Genomic DNA, 19,070 nt, shown 5'->3' on the forward strand with positions numbered 1-19,070 from the left:
ACACACACACACATATATATAAATTCAATGTGATCAAGTGGGGTTATATCCCTGGCATGCATGGACGGTTCAACATATGCAAATCAATAAACATAATACATCATGTTAACAGAATAGAGGACGAAAACCATATGATCATTTCAGTAGATGCTGAAAAAACATTTAGTAAAAAAGTATTTTATCTACTTCCTTTTATGATAAAAAAAAACTCTCATGAAATTTGGTATTGAAGAAATGTACTTCAACACAGTAAAGAGCATATATGAAAAATCTACAGGTAACATTGCAGTGAATGAGAGCAAGTTGAATGGGAGAAAGTTTCTCTAAAAACTGGAATAAGGCTGTCTACTTTCACTAATTTTATTCAACATATACTGGAATTTTTAGCTAAAGCAATTGGACAAGTGAAATAACTTAAGGACATTGAAATTGGAGAATAGGATGTGATTTTTTTCAGCTTGCAGAAGACATGTTCTTATTTATTTACTTAACCTTGTATACTCCATCAAAAATTGTTAGAATACATGAGTTTAGTAAAGTTGCAGGATACAAGGTCAACATTTGAAAATCAGTAGTTTCTCTATATGCCCATAGCAAATTGTCTTTAAAAGGAATCAAAGACACAATTCCTTCTTACAAATGCTACAAAAAATATACCTAGAAATAAACTTAACCAAGGAGATAAAATTCTCTACAATTAAAAATATTAAATATTGGTGGAAAAATTTGAAGATAATATAAATAAATGGAAAGATATTCCTTATTTATGAATTGGAAAGATTTGTGTTAATGTGTTTGTATTACCCATAAAAATCTACAGATTCGATGAAATCCCAATCAAAATACTAATGGCATTCTTCATAGAAATTGTTAAAATAGACACAGATATTTCCAAATAGTTACAGATAAAATAGAAATAGATACTTCAGATAGTTTGGAAATGAAAAAAAAAACCCTCAATAGCTAAAGCTATCTTGATAAAAAATAACTAACCTAGAGGCAACACACTATTAGACTTCAAAATATACCACAAAGCTATAGTAATCATAACAATATGTAACTGGCATAAAAACCCACAGACCAATTGAACAGAATGTAGAACCCAGAAATAAATCGGTGCATTTACCACCAATTTTCAACAAAGGCATGAAGAATGCACACTAAGGAAAAGAAAACTTTTTAGTAAGTGATGCCTGAACAACTGTATATCCACATGCAAAAGAATGAGACTATATGCTCTTTCTCAAGACATCAAATTATCAACTCTAAATAAAGACTTAAATATAAGTCCTTCAACTATGAAAATACTGGAAGAAAGCATGGGGGAAGTGCTTCATGAAATTGGACTGGGCAAAGTATTTTTGAATAAGACCTAAAAAGTATAGGTAAGAAAAATAAAATTTCATTAAACCAGAAAGCTTATGAACAGCAGTGGAAACAGGGTAAAGGGACAACCTACAGAATAGTAGAAGGTATTTGCAAAATATGCACCTGACAAGGGGTTAATAACCAGAATACATAAGAAACTAAAACAACTCAATAGCAGTTTGAAAGAGAAAACACACACACACACACACACACACACACACACACACACACACACACAAGCACACACACAGAGATGCAACGAAACAAGCCAATTAATGAATGTGCAAAAGACCTGAATAGGTATTTCTCAAAAGAAAACACATGGCTGGGTGTGGTGGCTCACGCCTGTAATCCTAGCACTTTGGGAGGCCAAGCTGGGTGGATCATGAGGTCAGGAGATTGAGACCATCCTGGCCAACATGATAAAACCCAATCTCACTAAACATACAAAAACATTAACTGGGTGTGGTAGCATGCCTGTAGTCCCAGTTGCTCAGGAGGCTGAGGCAGGAGAATTCAGGAAGCAGAGGTTGAAGTGAGCCAAGATTGTGCCACTGCACTCCAGCCTAGGGGATAGAGTAAGACTGTCTCAAAAAACAAAAACAAAAACAAAACAAACAAACAAAAACAAAACAAAAAAAACGAAAGAAAAAGAAATAAAGGGTATTCAAATAGGAGAGGAGGAAGTCAAATTGTCTCTATTTGCAGACGACATGATTGTATACCTAGAAGACCCCATTGTCTCAGCCCAAAATTTCCTGAAACTGATAAGCAACTTCAGCAAAGTCTCAGGATACAAAATAAATGTGTAAAAATCACAAGCATTCCTATACACCAATCACAGACTCAAAGAGAGTCAAATCAAGAATGAACTGCCATTCACAATTGCCACAAAGAGAATAAAATACCTAGGAATACAACTAACAAGGAACATAAAGGACCTCTTCAAGGGGAACTACAAGCCACTGCTCAAAGAAATAAGAGAGGACACAAACAGATGGAGAAACATTCCATGTTCATGATTAGGAAGAATCAATATCATGCAAATGGCCATACTGCCCAAAGTAATTTACAGATTCAACGCTATCCCCATCAAGCCACCAATGACCTATTTCACAGAAATGGAAAAAAGCACCTTAAACTTCATATGAAACCAAAAGATAGCCTGCATAGCCAAGCCAATTCTAAGTGAAAAGAACAAAGTTGGAGGCATCACACTACCGGACTTCAAACTATACTACAAGGCAACAGTAATCAAAATAGCATGATACTGTTACCAAAACAGAAATATTATAGACCAATGGAACAGAACAGAGGCCTCGGCAGCAAAACAATGTATGTACAACCATCCAATCTTTGACAAATCTGACAAAAACAAGCAATGGGGAAAGGATCCCCTATTTAATAAATGGTGTTGGGAAAACTGGCTAGCCATGTGCAGAAGGCAGAACCTGGACCCCTTCCTGATGCCTTACACTAAAACTAACTCCAGATGGATTAAAGACTTACACATAACACCTAACACCATAAAAACCCTAGAAGAAAATCTAGGCAAAACCACTCAGGACATAGGCATAGGCAAGGACTTCATGACCAAAACACCAAAAGCATTGGCAACAAAAGCCAAAATAGGCAAATGGGACCTAATCAAACTCCACAGGTTCTGCACAGCAAAAGAAACAGTCATGAGTGTGAATTGGCAACCATCAGAATTGGAAAAAAATTTTTCAATCTACCCATCTGACAAAGTGCCGATATCCAGAATCTACAAAGAATGAGAACAGATTTATAAGAAAAAAACAAACAAGCCCTTTGAAAAGTGGGCAAAGGACATGAACAGGCAGTTTACAAAAGAAGACATACATGAGGCCAACAAACATATGAAAAAATACTCAACATCACTGGTCATTAGAGAAATGCAAATCAAAACTACATTGAGATACCATCTCACGCCAGTTAGAATGGCGATCATTAAAAAATCTGGAGACAACAGATGCTGGAGAGGATGTGGAGAAATAGGAACACTTTTACACTGTTGGTGGGAGTGTAAATTAGTTCAACCATCGTGGAAGACAGTGTGGTGATTCCTCAAGGACCTAGAAATAGAAATTCCATTTTACCCAGCAATCCCATTACTGGGTATATATCCAAAGGATTTTAAATCATTCTACTATAAGGACACGTGCACACGAATGTTCATTGCAGCACTGTTTACAATAGCAAAGACCTGGAACCAACCCACATTCCCATCTATGATAGACTGGACAGGGAAAATGTGGCACATATACACCATTCAATATTATGCAGCCATCAAAAACTATGAGTTCGTGTCTTTTTAGGGACATGGATGAACCTGGAAACCATCCTTCTCAGCAAACTGACACAAGAAGAGAAAATCAAACACCACATGTTCTCACTCATAGGCGGGTGTTGAACAATGAGAACACATGGACACAGGGAGGGGAACATCAGACACTGGGGTCTGTTGGGGCCAAACAGGGACGGGACAGCAGGGGGTGGGGAGTTGGGGAGAGATAGAATGGGGAGAAATGCCAGATATAGGTGAAGGGGAGGAAGGCGGCAAATCACGCTGCGATGTGTGTATGTATGCAACAATCTTGCATGTTCTTCACATGTACCCCAAAACCTAAAATGCAATAAAAAAAAATAAAAAATACAATGAAAAAAAAAGTTAGATACCACCAACCCAATAAGAAATGTTTGCAGGTGGAGGTTGTGGATTAGGAAGGAATAATTGTCATTTTCTCTAAGATTTCTTTTATAACATTCCTATCCATGCAAAATATGCTTTCTAAGGGTCCTGGTCAGGTACCTTGGCTACCTTTAGTTGCCCATATTGGCTTGCTCTAGGAATGTAGATCTCTAAGTGTTTGCCAGGATCACCTAATAGACCAGCCACAATTTCTGCCCTTGTCTCCAACAAGAAATTGAACCTCTGAATGCATATGAGAGCTAAAACTAGGGGCAAAGAACTTCATGCTGCTAATTTCATGTCTTTAGAATTAATTCTTTTAATACAGCAGTTAACAAGATCATATTACTTTCATATATAATTATTTAAGAAGTAGCATTTGTTATGGGGAACTCTCTTTCTTTGATTATTATTATCAGCCTAAAGCAATATAGATGTCCTCATTTACTTGTCCTTAAAACTCAAGCCAAGCCATTTTCTACAATAAAGGGAGTAATAACAAACTCTTCTTGCACCATATCAGAATGGTTATTTATTTATTCTGTTTTATTTTGAACAGCAAAACAAACAACTAAGAAAAATCTGCTATAACTATTAAGGAAGGAAGTTATTTGAACTTTTGTGAGACATAACATCAATTTGAAGTTTAATAGAGATAAGCATTCTTTTGAATTTTTTGAATGCTCAGATTATGAACATTAAATAGCCAGATTTTATGACACCCAATATTTCAGTGATCTGATATAGGTTCAGAATGATTAGTTGATTAATAAAAAAAGACTGTGTTTGCTTGTAAAAGGACCATATACTTCAATATTATAGAGGAAAGCCTACCATGGCAGAGTAGATGGGAGATGTTACCCAGATGTCTAAGAAGATAAAATGGGAAATCATTGTCTTGTTTAAAGTTGGCTCTCTAACAATGTCATGTAAGCCAAGACTTATGTTTATAACAGAAGTCTAAAGAATGTATGATTTAAAAATCTAATAATGTCAAGGATATGGAAAAAATGTCAGAAGAAGAAAATCAAGAGGATTTTGTCCTCCAAGCATTAGCAGTAAGTATCATAAGAATAAAAATTTAAAACATCATAACCATTTTGTTTTTCCTTGATTGTGTACTGATAAGACAAATTGGGAAAATGCACTGTAGCTATAATTCAAGATGCAATATATGTGTAATTTCCAAGATTATATATTGCCAATGTTTAAAACAATGTACAGAGACAGTAAAGGGCCCTGTTCACACATCTTGAGTAATGTGAATAAAGAGAGAAGATTTTAAAAAGGTAAAGGCATTATAGCTGTGTCCTTAATATCTAGTATAGGTTGCCCTTGATTTCTGTCTTTGGCTTCAAATAACATGCTGCACTGTTTATCCTCTATCAGCTGTCTGCTTGCTTTAGCTGAAGCTAAAGGTTAAAATAATATGAGGAAAAACAAACAAACAAAATCAAACAAATAAATTCCTCTGCTTACATTTAAATCTTTCACAATGCTATTCAAAGGCCAAAAGAAATTCAAAATTATAAAAAATAATTTTTGACCCCAAAACAACCTCTTCAAAAATCAAGATGTAAAGGATATTTTCAGTATTTGAATTAAGAAATAATTCATGCTAACAGAGTATGTGGGAAGATATTTTTGAATTCTTGAAAATTCACTAGGTTTTTTTTTTTTTTTTTTCTTAAAAATATGTTTTAGCCAAGTGTGGTGGCACACACCTGTAGTCCCAGCTACTTGGGAAGCTGAGGCAGGAGAATCACTTGAACCCAGGAGGCAGAGATTGCAGTGAGCCAAGTTTGCACCACTGCACTCCAGCCTGGGTGACAGAGCAAGACCCTGTCTCAAAAAAAAAAAAAAGAAAGAAAAGAAAAGGAAAAAAACTATATATTATGTTCGACTGGAAGCAGTGGCTCATGCCTGTAATTCCAGCACTTTGGGAGACAGAAGTGGGCGGATCACGAGGTCAAGAGATCGAGACCATCCTGACCAACATGTTGAAACCTCGTACCTATTAAAATACCACATTTAGCTGGGTATGGTGGAGCATGTCTGTAGTCTCAGCTACTTGGGAGGCTGAGTCAGGAGAATCTCTCAAGCCCAGGAAGCAGAGGTTGCAGTGAGCCAAGGTCTAGCCACTGTACTCCAGCCTGGCAACAGAGTAAGACTCTGTCTCAAAAAAAAAAAAAAAAAAAAAAAGAATATGTTTAAATAGTAGCCTAGATATAATAATTCTTATGTTAACCCAAATTAAGACAGAATAAATTTGTTTGAAAACGTTGTTCTTCCTCTATGGAATGAAAATCTAGAAAATTTTCATATGATTTTTTGTATTATTTTGTCAAAAACATTGATATAAAAGCCAGTGTTCTTCTATAATTTGCCTTTGCCAACAGTAGTGGAATTAAGGTTTTCTAAAATACACATCATTTGGTTTTAAAAAGATACCAAAGATTAAAAAAAAGCTGGACATTGAAGTATTTAAGACATATTTTAATCAGTAATATACCATTGCAATAGGGAAAAGAGTCTAGCATGAACCAAACTCAACTTGGATTTGTACACAGGCAACCATGCATTTTTACAGAAAACTGGACACTAAAGTGATAAAGATTTTAATCAGTGATTGATTATTGCAATAGGTAAAACTGCTCATCATAAACTGAAGTCAATTTCAGTTTATACAAAGGTAACTGGGTATTTTAAAGAGAGAATGAAATAACAAAGAGAAAGGTGATTGGGGTTTCAGTAGAGCCAGGGAAGTAAAAAAAATTACAATATCAGGGAGGTTGGGGTCGAGGGAGAGTTCATTTGAAATCCATCTGGGTTTTCTAACTAGCTCTTGTGAAAGTTAGGGTCCTATCCTTCTATAGAGACTGGGAGTCAGGGATCTTATCTTCAGGTATTGGTTGAAACAAACAGTAAATTCTTCCTGCATCCTTGAGTTTTATCAGGTAAGGTAAGCACTTTAAGAGCGGCTAGCATCTTCCTAAGGATGTGGTTTTGAGCTGTTAGAAACTACATTAGTGTTTGTTAAAGTCTTTATAAGTCAAGGTTGAGGCCTAGTAAAAAGAAGGCTCAGAGGAGCCTGGCTAGAGTTTAGTCAAGGAAAAACTTCCTGTCAGAGTGCTTGTTGGTAAGTATATATTTCATTTGAATAACCTCAGCATCAGCAAGTATTTTAGTTTGGTAAACTACTTCAAATGATTAGTAATCCTTTGTTTTACGGATCTTCTGGGAACTAAGCAGTGAACCAAATAGTCAGAATCCCTGCTCTCAAATAGTTCATATTCTGGTGAAAGGATAAACTAATAAACAAATTGGGACATGTGTGAGTTTGATATTTTAAAGAACAGAAAGATCTAAATAGCTAGAATAGATTGAGCAAAAGGGAAAATATATGATATAGAGTCAATAGGCATTGAAGGACCTACAAGGAGGGCATTGTAGGCTTGTGCCATGTGCGTAAAATGAAACCAATCCTGCTCCTTCGTCAATACTGATAACAAGGAATTGTTATCTGAGTTGATGGACATGAGGGAGTCCCTCATTCCACAAGGTGGTTTGATGAGAAACTGTCCAGCATAAAATCATAAAGAATCAAGCCTCTTATATTCTCTCTTAGGAAGGTGAACACAGGTATCCAAATACCAGTCACTGGAATATATATGTATTATGAATCATAATGAGCTGTTGCTGTGACCCTCACCCTCTAGGAAACAGTCTTGTAACTGCTGAAACCTAGGGTGACTAGGCGGTTCCTCCCTTGCTGCCTCAATTTTTTGTGTAACTTAACAATAAATCGTCTTTAATAAAGTTAACCTGGGCATCCAAATGGATTCTTCGCAATTTTAAATGATCTAATGCAGGCCATCATCTATGGTCTATTAATGCTCTATCCATTGTTTTGTGTATATGTACTTTTCAGTTATTGACTTAAGATAAAAATTACTGGCTCAAACATTTTAGTTTCTTTAGGTTTACCTAGCAAGCATAGCACTTTGATTAGCCAGCTGCATAAGTCTGGCAGAACAGAGGCCTAGGGAAGCCTATTTAAAGGCCCTTTATGTAACAAAATAGACTATAAATAAACAAATGCATGGATAGTTAATTATCTTAGAAGTTTCTCTAGATGGTGAATATCAAATATAGTAGACTTAAAAGGATTGTGATATAGGCTAGACATAGCATTCTCAGAGTATTTAAAGGAAAGAAGATGTTAGCCACTAATATAGTCTTATGTCTTTTAATTTTGTTTTTGTTTTTGTTTTCAGAAATATCTTTCTCATAGTGGCTTAACCATAAGTAACATTTTTCCTCTATTAAGTGATGTTAATGGAATGAAGTATATGTGTACCTCAAACTTTGCATTAGAGTTTGGCCCTTAATATTTCAAACCTAATAACTCAAAAGTAAAATAATTTTCTCTCTCTTATAACTCTAATTTTTGTCATAAGTTTCCCATGATTTCTCTCTGCAGGGAGGACTGTGTCTCATGTTAATAATGAAGTGGTTTTAAATTTCTTTTAACACAATGCACAGAAAACCAGTCATATTACAGATTGATAATCACTATTATGAGAAACAGTAAATGAACAACACATCCTAAATATACAAAAGGACAATTTTGAAATAAATTCTGGTATGGATAGTCACGCAACATAATATCACATAGTCATTAATATAATGTTGGAAAAGAGTTAATATTAACTTGGGAAATTGAAAACTAAGACAAGTTTGCACATATATTATAATCATAATTATGCAAGGAGGAGAATCTATTAAGCACTTAAAATAATGGAAGTCAGTACAATGGAGTTAAATTTAATATTAATGGTGACCTGTGAGTAGAGCTATATTTTTTCATTCTTCTATTTTTTTTCTGATTTTATATAACTAGTGTATATTACTTTTATAATGAAAAAAAAAAACAAAAACTTTAAATCAAAACATAATATATCCAAGATCACTTTTCTTCCTAAGCACAATAACATAATGAACCCAGCCTCCAGGTCATATGTTAGAGCAAGCTTGTCCAGCCAGTGCCTTCGGCATGGGCAGCATGCAGCCCAAGAAAACTTTGAAGGTGGTCCAACACAAATTTGTAAATTTTCTTAAAACATCATGCAATTTTTTTTTTTGCATTTTTTTTTTAGTTCATCAGTTGTTGTTAGTGTATTTTATGTGTGGCCCAAGACAATTCTTTATCTTCCAATGTAGCCCAGGGAAGCCAAAAGATTGGACACCCCTATATAAGAGCATCTTCATCATCATTTCTTGGTTCCCTGAGATTACATATGAAACTGTAGGAACCAGAAATCAGACAATATCCAGGATAAACACACACACACCCCTTGGGAGTAATTATAGCTTATTATGAGATTTTCTAAAAGTTGAATAACAAAAAAAGGAATCTTATTAATTGAAAGTTCTTGTAGTTTTGTGCTTATTTAACATAGGGTTTTATCAGACAGTATTTTGTTTCAGTTAAGTATAAGAATATACAAAGCTACAATACAGACATATATAACCAAATTTTTATCTCTTCCAGTCTAAATCATATCTAGTAATTAAAAAGGTTATTCCCATCTCATGCCTGTAATCCCAGCACTTTGGGAGGCCAAGGCACTCGGATCATCTGAGGTCAGGAGTTTGACACCAGCCTGGCCAACATGGCGTAACCCCGTCTCTACTAAAAATACAAAACTTAGCTGGGCGTGGTGGTGCACACCTGTAATCTCAGCTATTCAGGAGATCAGAAGGCTGAGGCAAGAGAATTGCTTGAAACTGAGAGAAAGCGGTTACAGTGAGCCAAGATTGCACCACGGCACTCCAACCTGGGTGACAGAGTGCAACTCCGTGTCCAAAACAAACAAACAAGTTTATTTCCCATATACTCAGGAAGGGATAAGTTATTTAAGCCTTCTCCATTTGTTTGAGTCAATTCATGTTCTAGGCAAATCATTCTTCATTCATTTTGTAAATAAAATTTTATTGCAACACAATCACATGTATGTTTAGGTATTGTCTATGACTGCTTGCCTGCTACAAGGGCAGGTAGAGTACAGCAGTTGTTACAGAAACTAGATGGCTCAGAAAGCCTGAAATATTTTTCAAATGAACTCTTGCAGAAAAAGTTTACTAATCCTGTCAGCAAATTGGTCAGTGATATAGTAGGTACAAGTTACAATTGAATATTGGGCACTTGAAATGTGGCTAGTTTGACAGGGAAATTGAATTCTTATTTTTATTTAGCTTTAATTAACTTAAATTTAAATAGTCATATGTGACTAGTGCCTTGTTAGAAAATGCAAAGCTACAGCTAGAAAGTGCAAAGCTAGTAAATAAAAACATCTTTTTATTGTAAAATAAGGAAGAAATGAATTAAGGGGCATGGAATAAAACTAAGGATATGTGGACATGATTTATAATCCAGAAAATGAATGGGAAACAAAAACTTACCAGTGATAGCACAGTATTTTATAAAATATATCCCTATCTTTATAGTTTGCATTATTGTCTTTCTGAACTGAAAAAATAGGTTCCTGAAACTTATGAATGATTTTGTGCGGCTGATAGCTCTTGCTAGTGAGTTTTCTGAGACTCAAAAAAGTTTTAAGCAGATCGCTGTTTAAGATCATGCTAAATATAGAAAACAATAGAAAGCTTGAAAAGCTCTCAAGAACCACTAATAGTGACTGCATACTTTGCAGGAGGAGAGAGAAAGCAGGATCATTGGGAGGACAACACATCGTTAGGCTATACTTACCTTCTGGTCCCCTTTAAAAAGTGGCAAAGAAGCCCAAAAATTAAAGAAAATAAAGAAAAATGAAAGATCAGCTGTAGAAAATTATTTTTATACAACCAGAGAGACCTCCTAAATAGATTGTTGCTTACATCCAGAGGTGTGCTGGTAAACCTACTCTTTGGTGGGGGTGCGGGGACTTAATTTGCAGTGTTTGCCAGTTTCCATGGTGTAAATATTCCCATGTTGGCCAATTTCAAGATACAGACTGTTTAACAACCAAATTTCTGAACATTTAACAATCAGCTCTTGGCATTGCTGCCAATCATTAGAGTAGTTCAGATCTTAAGAGATACAGGTGTGTGTGTGTGTGTGTGTGTGTGTGTGTGTGTGTGTGTGTGTGTGACAGAGAGGGCAGGGGGCAAGTACTTGCCTTCCATAACTAAAGTGCTTCACTGTTTCATTTCTCTAGGTCTTTGTTTATGCCCATGTATGTGTATTTGAAATCAGAAAGCAAGAAAATATAAGAAACAAAATTATAGTAAGGCATATTCAACATGGACTGAATTTTCTCCCCTTTTAGTTTTGGAAGCCTAAAATCAAAAATTAGGGTGACCTTTGTCTCATTAAATTATTGGCAAAACTGAGGCAAAGATTATCTCCCTGACTAAACTTCATACAGGTTCCTCTTAGTCCTATTTTTTACTAGGTCTCATCTTTGGTCCTTGTCTTCAGCTTATTTGCCTAGTTTAACAAGAATCCCACTAATTTTGTTTACAGAGAATTCCCCACCCTTGATATTTGATTATCCTCATTTCTGATCAAATACCTCATTTCTCACCCTTGATATCTGATCACCTTAGGCTACCATCAGCAAGAATACTGTTAAGTTGGTTTAGCAAGAATTGCCCCAAATGTGAATTCTCCTCTTAGTAATTACATCTACTGAACCTGTCATTCTGCTCATTGGCTATAAATTCCCAGGTGTCTTTGCTTTATGCAGAGTTGAACCCAGTCTCTCACCTCTATTGTGGTAGTCCTGATATCTACTCCAATAGTCTTGAATCAAGTTTCCCTTACCATTTTAACGAGCATAAGAATAATTTTTCAACAATTATGGGGTTACAACTTAGCATCAGATGTATCATTGGACCTCCAGGCCTCTCTCCCAAGACCCTAAGTATATGCCATTGAAGCCTTTGTCTTCACTCCTTAGTTATTGATCAGAGATCCATTGGTGAGTCCAACTCCTGAGCCATTGCTGTGGATGACAGTCCACTGAAGCATTTTAAGGACAGGTTTTGATTCCTAGGGCTCTGAGTACGTTCTCTGAAGCTCAGTTAGATATCTTGAAAGGTAATTCCTGGGCTGGAAGTTCCTGCTGGCATTGAATTTTAAGTAGATATTCACTTACTTACTCCTGGATTGGATTTTTTTTTTCTTGGCTACTTGTGAGGCCTCTTTGTTCTATTTGATCCTGCTTCTCTCATAGGAAATTTTCAGTCAACTGAACCTCCCTTTGTTGAACCCTTCATAACTATGTTCTCCCACTGTGGTGCTAACTGCCAACTTTCTACCTTGTTGGCATGATTTTACTAAGAACAAATTGGAACTCCATCGGCTTCTTCAGAAAATTTAAATGTAACCAAACTTGCTCATCTATGACCTCTCCATTCCGATAACTTCTCCTCCTCCCTCCTTCTTTTACCAGCTTCCATCTTCCCTTCAGTTTCCTTGAATTCTTTGAAATGTCTTCCTTCACAACAATCTACCTCCTCCACCCCTCTGTCCATCCCTGCCAGGATTTTCCCTTCCCATTCAAGCTCCTAAATTTTTTATACTCACTTTAACTTTAGGCCCCTCCTCCCCCACTTGGGGCTCTCATGGTATTGGGGAGCTGTTTCCAACTACATATTGGAAAAAAAGAAAATCATAAAAGTCTCCTCCATGAATACTGTTAAAAAGAAATATTGAGAAGATAACTTTGATATCACCAGCAATACAATTCAGATAAAAATATGAAGCAGAGAGAAGATGAGAACCAGATATTTTAAGTAAACCAGTGAGTTTTATATTACTATATTTATCAGACTCATGACTCACATTTCAGAATAAAAGCTACAGTCTCTATTTGTACTTGTCTGTATGTTTGGGCATGTATGTATGTTATTTATATGCAATATTTTTAATTTCCAAGTAGCATTACCAAATTAGTTTCTAAAATCATATAGTCCTTTCTGATTGGCTTAAAGATAATCACATACATAAATTAAACATTCCTTAAACTCCCAGAAATATAGAAACTAATCAAAATGTTTTTTGAGTATATGTAACTTACATAATTATTGGTAAATATGACTAATTTGATATTGTTGGTTTAACTAATATGGATATGCCTTCTGACTTATCAGAATTAAGTACATAGGGGAAGAAAAATATCATGACTTTCTACTGTTTGAAGTTCTCAGGTAGGGCTCTAACAACAGAAATATTGACAGATAAAAGCATAAAAATGCATTTAATATTAGTTTTATGTGACATGAAAGCCTGCATAATGAAATTAACACCTGAAGAAATAATTAAACCTGAGTGGTTTTATGATAGGTTTGATGAAGAGTGGAAAGTTTTGGAAGAATGTCATAAGACAAAGAGTATGAGCTAAGTGTAGTAAACCAAAAGGATCTTAACAGGGATTGTTCATTCAAATTCCTCTCACTGTCCCTCCATCTTGAGAGATGAGGATGCTCCTTCCCTCTAGGTATTGGGAGAGAACCTCTTATATAAGTCTATTATGATATACATTAGTGGAGAAGGGCAGAGGAAGGTCACGGAGTTCTTCCTGACATTTTTCAAGTTACTTTAGCTTAAAAGAGTTAACACAACAAGGTGGCATGAGAGATCTGCTGTGAGTCTGATGGGCTTCCCTTTGTGCATAATCTGACCTTTCTCCCTGGCTGCCCTTAGCATTTTTTCTTTCATTTCAACCCTGGTGAGTCTGACGATAATGTGTCTTGGGGTTGCTCTTCTCTAGGAATATCTTTATGGTGTTCTTTGTATTTCCTGAATTTGAATGTTGGCCTCCCTTGCTATGTTGGGGAAGTTCTTCTGGATAATATCCTGAAGAGTGTTTTCCAACTTGGCTTCAGTCTCCCCGTCACTTTCCGGTACACTGATCAAACATAGATTTGGTCTCTTCATATAATTCCATGTTTCTTGGAGGCATTGTTTATTTATTTTCACTCTTTTTTTCTCTTATCTTGTCTTCTCACTTTATTTCATTGAGCTGATCTTCTATCTCTGATACCCTTTCTTCCATTTGATCAATTCAGCTATTTAAACTTGTGTATGCTTCACGAAGTTCTCATGCTGTGATTTTCAGCTCCATCAAGTCGTATATGTTTTTCTCTACGCTGGTTATTCTAGTTAGACTTTTGTCTAACCTTTTAAGCAAGATTCTTAGCTTCCTTGCATAGGGTTAGAACATGCTGCCTTAGCTAGGAGAAGTTTGTTATTGCCCACTTTCTGAAGCCTGCTTCTGTCAGTTCATCAAACTCACTCTCCATCCAGTTTTGTTCCCTTACTTTTGAGGAGTTGCAATCCCTTGGAGCACAAGATGCATTCTGGTTTTTGGAGTTTTCAACCTTTTTGTGCTGGTTTCTTCCCATCTTTGTGGTTTTATCTACCTTTGGTCTTTGAAGTCGGTGACCTTTGAATGGGATCTCTGAGTGGGCATCCTTTCTGTTGATGTTGAAACTATTTCTTTCTGTTTGTTAGTTTTCCTTCTAACAGTCAGTGCCCTCTGCTGCAGGTCTGATGGAGTTTGCTGGAAGTTTACTCCAGACTCTGCTTGTCTGGAAATCACCAGCAAGGGCTGCAGAACAGCAAAGATTGCTGCCTTTTCATTTCTCTGGTATCTTTGTCTCAGAAGGGTACCTGCCAGATGCAGCCAGAGCTTTCCTGTATGAGGTGTCTGTTAGCCTCTGCTGGGAGATGTCTCCTAGTCAGGATACAGGGTGGTCAGGGAGCCACTTGAGGCAATCAGTCCCTTACCAGAGCTTGAGTGCTTTGCTGGGAGCTCCACTTCTCCCTTCAGAGCTGCCAGGCAGGTACATTTAAGTCTGCTGAAGCCGTACCCAGAACTGTCCCTTTTCCCAGGTATTCTGTCCCAGGAAGGTGGGGGGCCTGATGGGCTGCTGCCTTTTTTTAGAGATGCCCTTCCAAGCAAGGAGGCAGTCTAGTGACACAGTCTGCATGTAGTGGCCTTGCTGAGCTGCCATTAACTCCACGCAGTCACTGTGTAAACTTCCTGGCGACTTTGTTTACACAGGTGAGCCTCAGCAATGGTGGAAGCCTGTCCCTCCACAGAGCTCAAACATCCCAGGTCGAGCTCAGACTGCTGTGCTGACTGCAAGAATTTCAAGCTAGTGGATCTTAGCTTGCTGTTCTTCATGGGAGTGGGACCCACCAAACCAGATCACTTGGTTCCCTATCTTCGGCCCCCTTTTCCAGGGGAATGAGGTGTTCTTTCTCCCTGGTTTTCCAGGTGCCAATATGGTATGGAAAAAAAAAAGCTGCTGTGGCTAGCTCAGTGTCTTCCCAAACAGTTGCCCAGTTTTGTGTTGGAAACCCAGGGTGCTGGTGTTGTAGGCACCAGAGGGTATCTCCTGATCTGTGGCTTGTGAAGACTGTGGGAAAAGTGTAGTATGTGAGCCAGACTGCCAGAGTGCCAGGAAAAGTCCCTAATGGCTTCCCTTGGTTAGGAGAGGGAGTTTTCCAGTGGCTTGCACTTCCCAGGTGAGGTGATGCCCCACCCTGCTTCAGCTCACCCTCCTTGGGCTTCCCCCATTGTCTAACCAGTCCCATTGACATGAACCAGGTAACTTAGTTGGAAATGCAGAGATCACCTGCCTTCTGTATCACTCTCACTAGGAGCTGCACACTGGAGCTGTTCCTATTTGGCCATCTTTCCACTGCCTCGTATAGTTCAACTTTAAAGCAAGGATAATAATAATATCTTTTCCAATGTTAACCCCCCCAAGGAAATAAGAAAGTGTGTACATACAGTGATTGCTGCTGCCCAGATGTCCGTGGTCATTGGTCACCTCTTGCCCTCACCCCCCACTTTCTCCTCTCTCCTCAGAGGAGGAGCCTAAAATTCATATTACCTAAAGATGGTTCTTTAGGAAACAAATTCTGCTACATTTTCAGTTTGCTGGCTCTGAATAAAGTTGCTTTCCTTGTCCAAATACCTTGTTTACCAAATTATTGCCTATCATAAAGTGAGTTCTACAATCATTGGACTTGGTTACTAGATGTTCAAGATTATAAAAAATATAGATTCAACCTAAGAACAGACCTACAAGTAAAAGCAGTAAAAAAAGAAGAAATATGTAAGTATTTTGATTTTGACTTTTTGATATGTGTCCAACATACAAGTGCTGTAAAAATAGCTAACAGATGAGAACACATGGACACAGAGAGGGGAGCATCACACACTGGAGTCTGTTGGGGGGGACTAGGGGAGGGACAGCGGGGGTAGGGAGTTTGGGAGGGATAACATGGGGAGAAATGCCAGATATTGGTGATGGAGATGGAGGCAGCAAACCACATTGTCATGCATGTACCTATGCAACAATCCTGCATGTTCTTCACATGTAGCCCAGAACCTAAATTGCAATTTTATATATATATATGAAAACAATTTGGGATGATGATTAGCTTTGTTTAATATAATAATATATTTGCATAAAAATAATTTTTAAAATCTTTTTGGTAATTTGCAAACTTAAAGTTATGCTAAGTTAAGTAACATTAATTAAATATTTAGATTAATTCTAAGTAAGATAAAATACAAAAGTATTTGTAAGTTTAAGTCTGTATATGTTTGGCCTCTTAATTTTATATAATACAAACAAATTACTGTATTTAAGTCTCCTATTAAATGTTTTTATTGTCAATTTGAAAAAATGTAGTATGAGAAATCATATGCCTATACAATTGTAAAATATGTTTATAAAATTTGCTAGTCTGCTACAGAATCCTGTTATACAGCAGACAATTTATAATTGTCTACTTCCTAGGTTTCTCTGTAAAAAATACATTACTAATGGTAAAAAATTATAAACAATATGTGAAGCTAAACCAACTAGAAGCCATAAGGATCAAAGAAAATAAGCTTTTTTGCTAAGTATACAAGAAAAATAGAATGTGTTTACATGTATAAGCAATACAAAACATGAAGAATGTGTTTTTGTTAAGGAAAAATATACAGTAATTTTATCCCTAGTAAAATGTGTATTGGAGCAAGGGTTTTTTCTCTGCCTTTTTTTTTTTTTTTTTTTGAGACACAGTTTCCCTCGGTTGCCCAGGCTGGAGTGCAGTGGCACAACCTTTGCCTACCAGGGTCAAGTGATTCTCCTGCCTCAGCTGCCCAAGCTGCTGGGATTACAAGCCCCCACCACCACACCCAGCTAATTTTTGTAATTTTTTTTTATACTTCAAGTTCGGGGGTACATGTTGAGAACGTGCAAGTTTGTTACATATTTATACGTGTGACATGGTGGTTTGCTACATCCATCACCGTCATCTACATTAGGTATTTTAGGTATACTTCCTAATGTTATCCCTCCACTAGTCCTCCACCCACCGACAGGTCCCAGTGTGTGATGTTCCGCTCCATATGTCCATGTGTTCTCATTGTTCAACTCCCACTTATGAGTAAGAACATGTGGTATTTGGTTTTATGTTCTTCTGTTAGTTTGCTGAGAAGGATGGTTTCCAGCTTCATCCATGCCCCTGCAAAGGACATGAACTCATCATTTTTTATGGCTGCATAGTATTCCACAGTGTATATGTGCTACATTTTCTTTTCTTTTTTTTTTTTAATAAAGAATCCACTTTTTAATATTAGTGTTTAACACATTTATCGGTTTGGTAGAAAGCAAATTCGGGACCTTGAAATGGTAATAGGTGATAACATGAGGCTTGCCAATAAATTCTCATATCTTCACTGTCACTTAGGACATAATGGAGAATATGAACATATTTAATTCCTAAAGTTCCTGCAATTACCTACATACTCCTTAACACCCAGCTGTATTAAACAGGCTTTTCGAAATACCATGGGAAGAAGTTATCGCTATGCCTCATTTTGAATGGTATTTTCTGCTTTATTTTGATTTTCAACAGCAAAAGGATATGGTGCTTTTCCTAAAAGAAACCGTTCCCATTTGGGAATATATTCTTCTACTGATGCCCAGTAACGAGTCTCAAGAGAAACCACCTCAGGCCGTGGAATTGGGTGAATCCTGGTCTGCAGTGACTTTTCTGCTGCTTCTATATCCTTTAAAAGACTAAGATTCCTTTTAAAAGCAGTCTCAACTGTTTGGAGCTGAGATGCCTTTTCTGTGTGTTGATTGCCCAATTTATTCTCCATTTGTTGAAGTAACATTAATCTTTGTGATACTATTTCTTCATGTCTTTTAGAAAGGCGAATTTCTTGAGCAAACAAGGAAGTCATCCTTAATCAAAGCTTGGCTAACTGGACCGATACAGACAGAGGTCTAGTGAAATGCGCTGAAGGCCTCCAACCTGCAGGCAAATCATCTGGTTGGGCTTAAGGGCTGAAGGTGCTTGCCCGCTAACATCACCGCAGGCCAATCGTCGTCGCCTTCCTCTCGGTTTCCTTTTGCTACGAGGCCGCAGCGCCAAGGGAATTCCGGAAAGTCGGTTCATGGTAACTTTTCTGTGAGGCCCGCCATCAGCACTTTAGACAAAACCCAAGTCAAATTCTCCCCTTGGAACCGAAGATCCGCACCTTCTTAGAGTCATCTGCCCTCCAGCCGCCCCAACTCCCGCTTATACCCAAAGGACTCAGGAGCCTTCCTCATCAGCCTGGCTCTTTACGTTAACAACATCCTCCCAAGAGGCCCTGCAGGTCCCTGCATGGCCGTCGGGCAGTCAGGGCACCCACCCGCGGTCCGACTCCACTCACCGAGCCCGCCTCTCTACATTTTCTTTATCCAGTCTATCACTGATGAGCATTTGGGTTGGTTCCAAGACTTTGCTATTGTGAGCAGTGCCACAATAAATATATGTGTGCATGTCTCCTTATAATAGAATGATTTATAATTCTTTGGGTGTATACCCAGTAATTGGATTGCGGGGTCAAATTTTGTTTCTGGTTCTAGATCCTTGAGGAATCACCACCCTGTCTTCCACAATGGTTGAACTGATTTACAC

At 37.3% G+C, this 19,070-nt stretch overlaps 1 pseudogene across 1 annotated transcript; it reads right to left on the reverse strand.

The window, feature by feature from the left end:
- Positions 1-17,700: 17,700 nt before the first annotated feature.
- On the reverse strand, positions 17,701-18,772 carry LOC116535006 (annotated as a pseudogene). Its single transcript, XR_004261996.1, has one exon. The product of XR_004261996.1 is annotated as an uncharacterized protein C3orf14 pseudogene (transcript).
- Between the last annotated feature and the right edge of the window lie 298 nt (positions 18,773-19,070).

Source organism: Sapajus apella, unplaced genomic scaffold (genome assembly GCF_009761245.1).
Source record: "Sapajus apella isolate SASKATOON/1434 unplaced genomic scaffold, GSC_monkey_1.0 scaffold91, whole genome shotgun sequence".
Lineage (NCBI taxonomy): Eukaryota > Metazoa > Chordata > Mammalia > Primates > Cebidae > Sapajus > Sapajus apella.